Source organism: Erithacus rubecula (genome assembly GCF_903797595.1).
Source record: "Erithacus rubecula genome assembly, chromosome: 5".
NCBI classification, from domain to species: domain Eukaryota; kingdom Metazoa; phylum Chordata; class Aves; order Passeriformes; family Muscicapidae; genus Erithacus; species Erithacus rubecula.
Genome location: NC_136687.1, coordinates 29,791,000 through 29,800,747, shown reverse-complemented (window position 1 = coordinate 29,800,747; position 9,748 = coordinate 29,791,000).

Genomic DNA, 9,748 nt, shown 5'->3' with positions numbered 1-9,748 from the left:
TGTGTGTCTGTAAAGTTTGTTCATGTTTCTATACTATACTGAAATTTGCTCATTTGTCCCTTCTAATCTTGCTTGATATATGTAAAAGCAAGGTAGGTTTAACCTCTTTCTATGCAGTTTCAGTGGAAATCATGTGCATATATGAAGCTGAGCTCTTGCTCAGAGTAATGGGGATTTTTTGCCTGGTTTACTGTAAGGGTGACTTGCTCTCCAAGGTGCTGTCGCTCTGAAAAGCAATTACTAGATTTGGTTTTATTGATGTTTCCCAGATTCATATTTTTTTTTTTTTCTCTTTGTAATTAGAGAGGGGGAAGAAAAATGAAAAATTTGAAAGGGGTTACTGACTTGATGCTTATCACATAAAGCTGTTTCATAGTTCCTTTTCAGTGACTGCTTTTAAGAAAATCTGTCACCCATTTAGATAGTATACGTACATTTTTTTGCTTTATCTGCCTAGAACACTTCTGTTTCTACAAACTAGACCAAAATGACCAGCTAAGTTAGATTGAAGGCAGAGCACTTTATCCACTTGACAAAGGTATATTCCTTTTCTTTTCTATTTTGGTCTGGCATAATATTTTATTTCGTAATAGTTGTAACTATGAAAACAGATTTTTGTAACTATGATGCAGTATGCCATTTCCTCCTTTTTTTTGCCTTGTGTCATTGAAGCTTCCATATAAGAAAATAATATTTTTAATAGATTTTCCTGTTTTGTATTATAGAAGCATTGGTGATACAACATTTTTACCTGCAAATATACATCCTCTGAATTTAATGGCTGTGCTATGAATTTATGTATAAACTGGTCACCTCAGAATAATGTAGTTTTTTGCTTTATAGTAAGACTACCCAAATGTTTGATGCAGAATTTTGCCTTCCAGGTTGATACTTTATTTGATTTTTGTACGAAATTCTATTCTTCTATCCAATGCAATCTCAAAGAGTACAACCACTGTTTTCCACCCACCTGCCTCCTCCCCCAAAAATGGAAGGCAGGGGAAAACTATGTCAAATTCCTTCATGTCACTCACCTCTTTGAGATTTGGGAGCTGGGGTTGCAAATTAGGCATTGGAATGGTAGCATGGTACACAAATCCATCATTGCACACCATAACACCTCTCTAGCTTTGGACAATCAAACTCCTGTGCCCACAGCAAGGCATTGTTTTCCATATTGCTAGCAAATGGCAAGCTTCTTACCTCACATCAGAATGTTTTTGGATGTAATTTCCTTACTTTTCCTCCCAGTATGCCTCTGCCTTGATGGAAGAAAATGTTTTCCTGAAAACTTGGCAGAATGAGAGTTGAAGAAAAAAGCTTTAAGGAGCAAATGTTTGAAACCAATTCATCCTTCTGTAAACTCGTGGAGTGCTCTGTTGCAGGCTGCAGAACTAGAATAAACCCTGGTACAGGCAGAAACAAACAAAAAACCCCAAAACACTCCAGAGTGTGCATTTTAAGTCATAAACCTCCTGTCTTACTTCAGAGCTTAGTCTATATCATAATAAACTATATTGGACTTCACTGTTTGTGTAGTTTAGACAGTAACAGTCTAGGATGCTAAATGGAGCCTGAAAATCACTTGCACATGTGGAATATCATGTACTGAAACTGGCTGTCCAGAGGTGAAAGATCAGTGTTCCAAACTGTACAGCCAGTTTTCTATTTCAAAACTCATGGGTATATGGGAACTCTTTTTATAAAAAAATAGTACTTATTTTAAAAGAGTTCCCAAAGCAGTAAGACTGATTATATACAGATTGTAGTTTTTCCTAATCCCATTGTTAGGCACCAGGAATGATTAATAATTTGGATCCTGGTGAACTTTTCTTATCAGCTTTTGGTTTGGATGTCTGAGAAATTAGCAGTACCCTTTGTTTTTCCTGGCAAGGGAGAAATCCTCTCTCCATTTCCTAGGTGGTATGACAAGAACCTCTGTTATTCTTCTCATGCATCTGGCAAAGAAGGGAGGAGTGGAGCTCTTGTACTTTACCCATCTGCCAGGCATTAGAAATTCCTAGGCTGGAAATACATGTGAGGTGGAGACTCCTCCACATCTCCTCCCTACCTGCCCCAGCTTTGTAGATGCTTTGAAGCAGGCATTTAGGTCAACTGACCTTTCATTTTAAACTTCTGGTGATCATTTTTACATAACTCTGGAACTTTTCTCAGCTGTTTAGATTCTGAGTAGCAAACTGAAAGTGATAAGCATTTCATTAAACTTTTTGTAAGTAGATTTGGGAAGCCAGGAATGTCTTGTTTCCCACCCCCCCCCCCCTTCATATTATATAACTTCAGAGGTGGTAAATTTGTTCCATGAATACTGCAGAAATTGAAGACTTAAACCTCTTTTTTTTTATTTTTATTTTTTTTTCAAGAAGCAGCTTATGAAGTGAAGAGAAGGTATCTTAGTGTCTTTTAAAGCCCATGTTAAAGATCTGTTCTTAATTAACAAGCCAATAAGTGGAAAGTAATTTTTTTGTAGTGAACTGGTGTGTTTCAGAACTGTTTCATAAAATTCTAAACAAATTGAAAATAGAAATTGAAATATTTCATTTTCAAAAGTTCTTTAATTACAGATGTGCTTGATTTTCATCTTAACTGATATTTGTGCACTGGTCTTTTCCCCCTTGTTTTCTTTTTAATTTAAAAAAAAATTTAAAGGAGTTGGGGATATTTATAAAGTAATGACAAGTATTAAAAAAAAAATCTAAAGAGTATATTGAATGAAATGAGATGCTGATGTCACATTAAGGTATTGAAATGCTGCTTACCTTAATTTTGAAAACACATGTCTACACCCTGCTGCTCTGTGTTTGCAAACTGACCTGTGCATTGACTTTCAATCCTTGTTGCTAAGATTCTGATTATTGCATTGGTTTTCTGAAGTTTTGATTCTGTTATATTATTTCAATTTTGCATATTTTGCAGGGGCTTAGATATGGTCATGACTAGGAGAGAAATTTGTTGTCGTTTATTAGTTTTGTTGTGAGCCTGGTATAATGTCAGCTCATATTATAATTATGGCCCCTGGCAAAAAAGTTGCAAAGCATTCCTCAAATTTTGTGCTTAATTGCTGCATTTCTCAAATTTCACTATTAATTTTATGGGAGCTGAATGTTTTCTGAGAGGCTGTGTTTCCCTGTTGTATATGGAAGAGGCTTTGCCCTTCAATTCTGACAGCCTGCAGAAGTTCTGATGGAGAATCTTAACGCTTACTGAGCAAGGAACTGTTTTTCTTTTCAGCTCGTTCACTCGTTGGTGGTTCTGCTCCCTTTAATAGCTGCAGTCAAACGTCATGTCCAAATTTGGCAAGCTGATGCCTTTTTTGTTTAAAGTTAAAGCCCATTTTGGCATTGGGAATGAGATAAGCTCATTTCAAAGGACTGAAGTTGGAATGAAGTTAGCAAGGCTGTGTGCCAGCAGATAGGTCCAGTATGCTTCATAAATTAACATGCTGGCACTTACATAACTTTTTGAACAACATAAGCTGGCTGTTACACAACTCTCTGATGTGTTTGCCATTTGACATTACCTGAAAATATAATGCACAGCAATTGTTAGATTTATAGAATCTCTTTCATGAGGCATGTTATAGAGCAGCATTCAGGAAACAGTCCAAGTACTTCATTAGGTGTGCAATGACACGTACCTAGAGGAACGATAACACACCTCTTCAGACACCCAGCACTGCATCTGTTAAAGGCAAACTCTCACTTTTTATTTCTACAAGATTTAGTCCTATTTCTTGATTTCATATCTTTAGCCATGTAATCTTTTATTGCTACATGGAAACTAACTGTTTTTTCAAGAGAAAAGCTTATATTTACTACAGGGATAGTGAAGAGACCAAGTGGCATCAAGACACTTACCTCTTGTTCTTTCCAAACCTTAGGTGTAAAAGATTTACCATTTACCACTAGATTATTATTGCTTGTGTTTGTGTAGGCCAAAATATAAATGTCTGGGTGCTGTTAGTATGCTAGTGGTAGACAAACATTTTTTCTTGTGCTGGATTGCATGATACAAGTCAAGTATTGGCAGGGCCCAGGAAAGAAGAGGCTGGGGGAAATAAGGTGATTAGGACCAGGAAAACAGTCAGTGGAAGTGCCATGTAACATGAGGTCTTCCAAAGGGGTATGTCAAATTGTAATTTAGCAGATAGCAGTAATTTTAGATACTTAGAAGCTGTTGGCCAACTGTTTCAGACATGACCCAGTCAACTTTTCCTGTGTACGTCTTGCTTAAACACTGCATCCTTTTTCAGATGTGTTTGTAATTGCTATTCAAGTCTGATCCATGGGATATGAATTACTGTATCCACACTATTCACAGATGAAAACTGACACAAAATGCTGTTGTATGTCCCTTCTATGTTAGTTATAATTAACCTTTTTCAGCTCCTTAACTAATCAAGATAAAAGGTTATAGGCAAGTGAATGTAGTGGAATTACATATGCTGCTACTGGAGAAGGAGCTGGTTCTATATAGTAGCACTAAATGTAACAAAAATTTAGGAGAATTTTGCAAAACTCAAGACTAAGAATAGTATACCTTGTGTGACTAGAGGAACCCATCAGGCAAGAGGCAGTAGCAGTGCTTTTTGAATAGCATTTTGTCTAAAAATTGTTAGATGACAAGAGAGCTTGTTCTTTTTGGAGTGGTAAAACTGTCAATGAAGATGCTGTCTATAGTGTATGTCCCTTTCCATGGAAACACTTGTGTATATGTATTTTTTCTCCCTTCTTTTAGTATATTTTTGTTGGTGAAAGTTATATCTGGATAAAGATCTGAAGTATCAAGAAAAGAACAGTGATTTCTTGGTTAAAAAGAAAAAGCTTATACATGTGTGGTTGTGATTTGTACTTTGTTCCTGCTCTAAGATTTAATTTTTTTTTTTCCATCTATAATTTAAAAATTATTACCTTTTGACTTATTGAGAATGTCTTTCATTGTAGGTAACAGATAATAAAAGTCTGAGAATGCTATGACTATCTACAAAATACCTTTAGGAAAGATAGAAATAAAGTGGGAGGCAAAGCTGCTCATCCTGTATAGATCTTCTTGTGAAGTTTCTCTTAATTTTCATTCCAAGCAGTTCTTTTTAACCACACCTTTATCTGTGGCTGTATAATACAGCTTTTGCATTGGTCTCTTTGAATAAAGCAGAGCCAATGGCTTATATGCAACTGTACTCCAACTGTGTGAATGCCATTGAGAGCGTGTCTGGTGTTCCCCTGGGGCAGGCTACAGAGTTTTTGGAGGCATGTAGGCAACAAGAGACTGTAAAGTTTTGAACCATGGTCCATGGTGGCTCATTCTGTATTGCTGTACTTGACAGGTTTTTCTCTCTTTCTGTGAGCTTGTGTGCATTTGTGTCTATGAGAGAAAGATATCCTTGGTAACAGGTATTTACAGTTCTGTGTTAGTCTACTGACCCAAGACCTCTTAGGAAGAAGGAAAAACAGAAGTTCATTCTGCCTTAAGCCTGAAAAAAATGCATGGATTTTTTTTCTAAGTAGAGATCAGTCAAGTGTTTCTTCAAAGCATGTGTCAAACTTCTAGATCAATACCTTGACCTATTTTGTGGTCTCCCAAGAGATAAGACTCCATACACAAACAAATGATGAGATCACATGTGAGATCACATGTTAGGTCATAGTCACTTGTAGTCCAAGTGCCAAAACTTCTGAGTATTTTTCCCTTAGAAACAGGCATCAGAGTGTCTTTTAATATACAATTGTTATCTTATGTTCCATAAAGTACCGTATTAAGCATCTATTTTTTCTTTCACTTTGTGGCTTGGCTTTAGCATTTTAACAGCAGTTGCTATGGAAGAGTTAGCCATGTTTATTGGGTCATGACAAACGGCAACAGCTGAAAGACAAATATTGTATTCTGTTTTAAGTGTAAGGTGGGCCCTGAGCCAGAGATTAGCAGCTTCAGAATATAGCTGGCCACAAAGCTGGAAGCTCAGGTCCTGACGCACACTCTAGTTACTCAAGCAGAATGCTTAAATGTGGCTAGATACTGGAAATATTTTCCCCATTACTATCTTGATTAATCTCTTTCTGCTTGTTTAAAGGCAACTGGCAGCTTTTTCATGTCTACAAATTAGTTTCTTATCAGCAAAAGACAATACCAAATGAAGGTAATTAATAATGTATTTCGCACTTTGTTCTGACTGGACTTTTTGCTTGATTCTGTTCAGTGAATGTAGGGGTAAGTGCACAGAATTGAGAAAACATTTGCAAAAACTGGCTGTGTTGTGAAAAATTATGAACTGCAGCAAGGATAAAAAGCAGCAGAAATGTAAGCATGACAAACTTCACATTTTATCTGCATGTAATAACTGCATATGAAATGGTAGATATGAAAACTGACAGATACGCATATCCAAAAAGAGTCTTAAAATTGGTATTCATATATCTACTATTGCTATACTCCAGCATGTGTGGAGTTAATATATAGTTCATAGCACAGCTGGGAATTTTTGTTCTTGAAGTTTGCTGGTACTGTGGAAATCCATGCCAGAATTTGAGTGTAATTCCTCCATGGCTTTTCAAAGGGTAATCCTCATTCCACAATGTGAAGTAAATCATGGTATTTACAGGTAGTGCTTTGAAATGTGAGTAAACTCTCCTAACAAAAATCTCTCTGGAAGTAGAGAGCTGGAAATGGTTTTGCTTGCAATCCTTACCCACTGACTCCCTCCAGCTAAAAAAAACCCCACCCAACAAGCCAAACACCAAAACCACTGAAAACTAAAAAACTTCAGAAATGCAAAACAAAACAAAACAAAAAAAACCCAAAAATCTCCTTAAGACCGATTTTTCTACTTCTCTTGCCTATCTGTTGCATTTCAGCAATTTCTTGTTTAGCACTTCTCAGAGCTTGAAAGTAACTTGCTTAAATCCTCTCACTTGAGGGAATGCCAGAATGTTTAAAGTCAGGATACTTCTCACCACCTCCAGTCCATGTGCTGTGGGAGCTGTTAGCTAACATAAGTTATATGGCCTGATGCAGGAGACCTTCTTATCTTTGGAAGTTCGGATTTCTGCAATGATGTCAGGATGCTGAGGTCTTTTGCTAGACCTCTGGATAAGGCAAGAGCCAGAGTGTGAGAACTTGAATACAACAGAGTTGCAGTAATTTTCAGCAGTAAAATGTTTCATATTCCATGGACATCTGCCTTTCCCTCAATAGTACTTTTGCCTCTGGAGCTGGCAGGAAGAGAAGGACTGGTAGAACAGGAGGGAAAAGTAGGGTAGGTCACTGGTGTGGGGGATTGAGTGAAAAGCTGCATGGTACTTACTTTCCAGCTGGGCTTAAAACCCGGACAGTCAAATTTCCAGATGGACTTAAACCCACGTCCTTCAGGGTGGGCAGAGCCATAGAGCCTGAAGGATTTCTTTGGGCTAGACTTGGCTTCTTCTGTTGATCTCTTGTCTCTTTTTAGTCTAGTCTGACTGTAATACTTACCTTTCTAAGGCTTTTCTGGGGAGCTATCATTCATGGAAGCACAGGATGTGTGTGCTGAAAGAAGAAGGCTGACAAAGCTGACTCCATAACATGGCCAGGTATCCTGTTTCTAGGGCCTGATGCAGCTCTCCCTGGTTTGTCTGCCTCTGATGTCCCAAATACACTACTCTTTCTTCATGAGTAGCCACCTTCTCTCATTTTGCTGTGTTTTGTTGTGTATTTGTATATTAGGGTTTTTTTTGCTCTTTTTTGAGTGTATTTGAGGTACACGGTGTACCTGTGAATGTATGTCTGTAAGTGACACAATGTATTTTAATTTAGTGGTGTTTCCCCCTGCATTAAAGCAATGGTTAACACCTTAAAGAACCAAGGACATCTTATCATGAATGCTGAACAAATAAGTTGCAGGTTTTCTGCCTTGAGGATTCTTGGTTCAAACCTGCACTGTTTGTGATCCTGCAATGAAAAAGATAAACAAAGGAAGTATGTGTTGCAAAGAATGGAGGAAGTTTGGATAGTTAGCAGTAATTTCAGGATTCTGTGCACAGAATTTATCACTGATGTGTGCAACTGAAAAGTCAATTTTCTGTAACAGCTTAAACCGCAGAAGTTTTGTAATTAAAGCTGTGATGGTCAGAAATTATCTGATGCTGATGTAGGTTTGGGCCAATTTCTTTCTTTGACCATGCTTCTTTAAACTCCTTTTGACTGCAATGATAGGTGCAAAAACTTTGCACCCCTATGTAGCAGTATGCTTGTTTCAGAATGTGAGTATGGATTGGTGGCTAGCAGGGTTTTTTTGTGTGTGTGTCCTGGATGTTTCCGTGTGGTTTTGATGGCGTATGACTTTCATACTTTCTGCTTCAGATTGTCTCGTGTGCTGCTTTATGTCTTGTACCTCAGAGCTGGCTGCAGGAGCAGTTGAAATGTATCTATAAATAGTTCCTTGAACTCTTCCATGGCATATAAATATTGCTCTCTACTACCCCAGACGTACTGGGCACATTCATTTGTCCTCTTTTATGGTGTAGGGAGGGAAGGGCTCATTCTCACCTGTTCAAATACTTCCAGTTACATGTGAAAACCCCCCTATCTATAACAGATGAATCTGTGGTAGTGTAAGAGAAGCCTCTGGCGGGTATTAAACCAGCTGGTATTTGTACATGTTTCACATTACAGTTGGGAGCACTAACCCAGGGAAGCATGAGTTGGGTCACTGCGTGCTTGGGGTTTATCTAGCAAAGCACAGCGACAGAAGCAGTGTGATGACCCGCTTAGAACGACATGTTCAGGCTCCTCAGCCCTCCCCATCTGCAGGGCTGCTTTCACTGGTGTGCCCAACTCAGGGGTGAGGGACAGAAGCTCAAAGCAAATGACTGAAGGCTCGATTATTTTAATAGAGCAGTTTATTTCTTTGGTCCTTAAGTGGCACTTACTCCATTTTATATTAATGTAAGATGGCCAAAACAATCTTAAAGGATGAGATCCTTTAAGATATTGAAATAGCAAGTTCCTCTTCCAGTCACTTGGACCTAGAGCCTGGCCCCCAAAATGGACACAGGGGAATATTGGGCCCTCTCTTGCAAAGGGAAACATTGACTTGTGAGAGAGAAGTGAAACCCCTCCTTTTGGATTGAAGTATCAAGAGCCACTGCTTGTAACTCTCTGGTAATTCTTCCCTGGTAGAAATAAATAATTACATTATTCTTGGGATGTTTCTAAAGTGGTTTACTGATTTATCTGATGGATGGAAATGTAGGAGGATTACTTTGCTATTTGTTTATGTGGGTGATGAAATAATGGCTTCCAAGTTTGTTATTTGTGTTGGCAGCAAGAAACATGAATTGTTGAGATGTGAGTGTCTGTACTGAACATAGCAACACATTTCGTGTTGTCAGTCAACACTTCCCCCCCTCCCTGCCCTCGTGTCACTTGTGATGTAATGCCATTCTGATGTAGTGAAACCCTCTGTGCTCCTGATTTGCAATTAGATGTGACATCATGATAAAAAGGTTGCAAAAAAGTTGGTATGGGATAGTTGTTATAGGCATTAAAGCTATTTTAGCAAGAATGCTTTCTACTTTTTTTGTGGTATAAAACAATTTGTTACCACAAAACTTTGCTCCTTTGTGACCCTTGAGGAAACAAAACCTAAATATCAAAAGGCATATTTCTTAATATATTATATATGGGATTCTCATTGATGAAAATGAAACAGGAGCTGGGAGTCCTGGGTGCAGCTGCACAGTGTAACTATTTACAG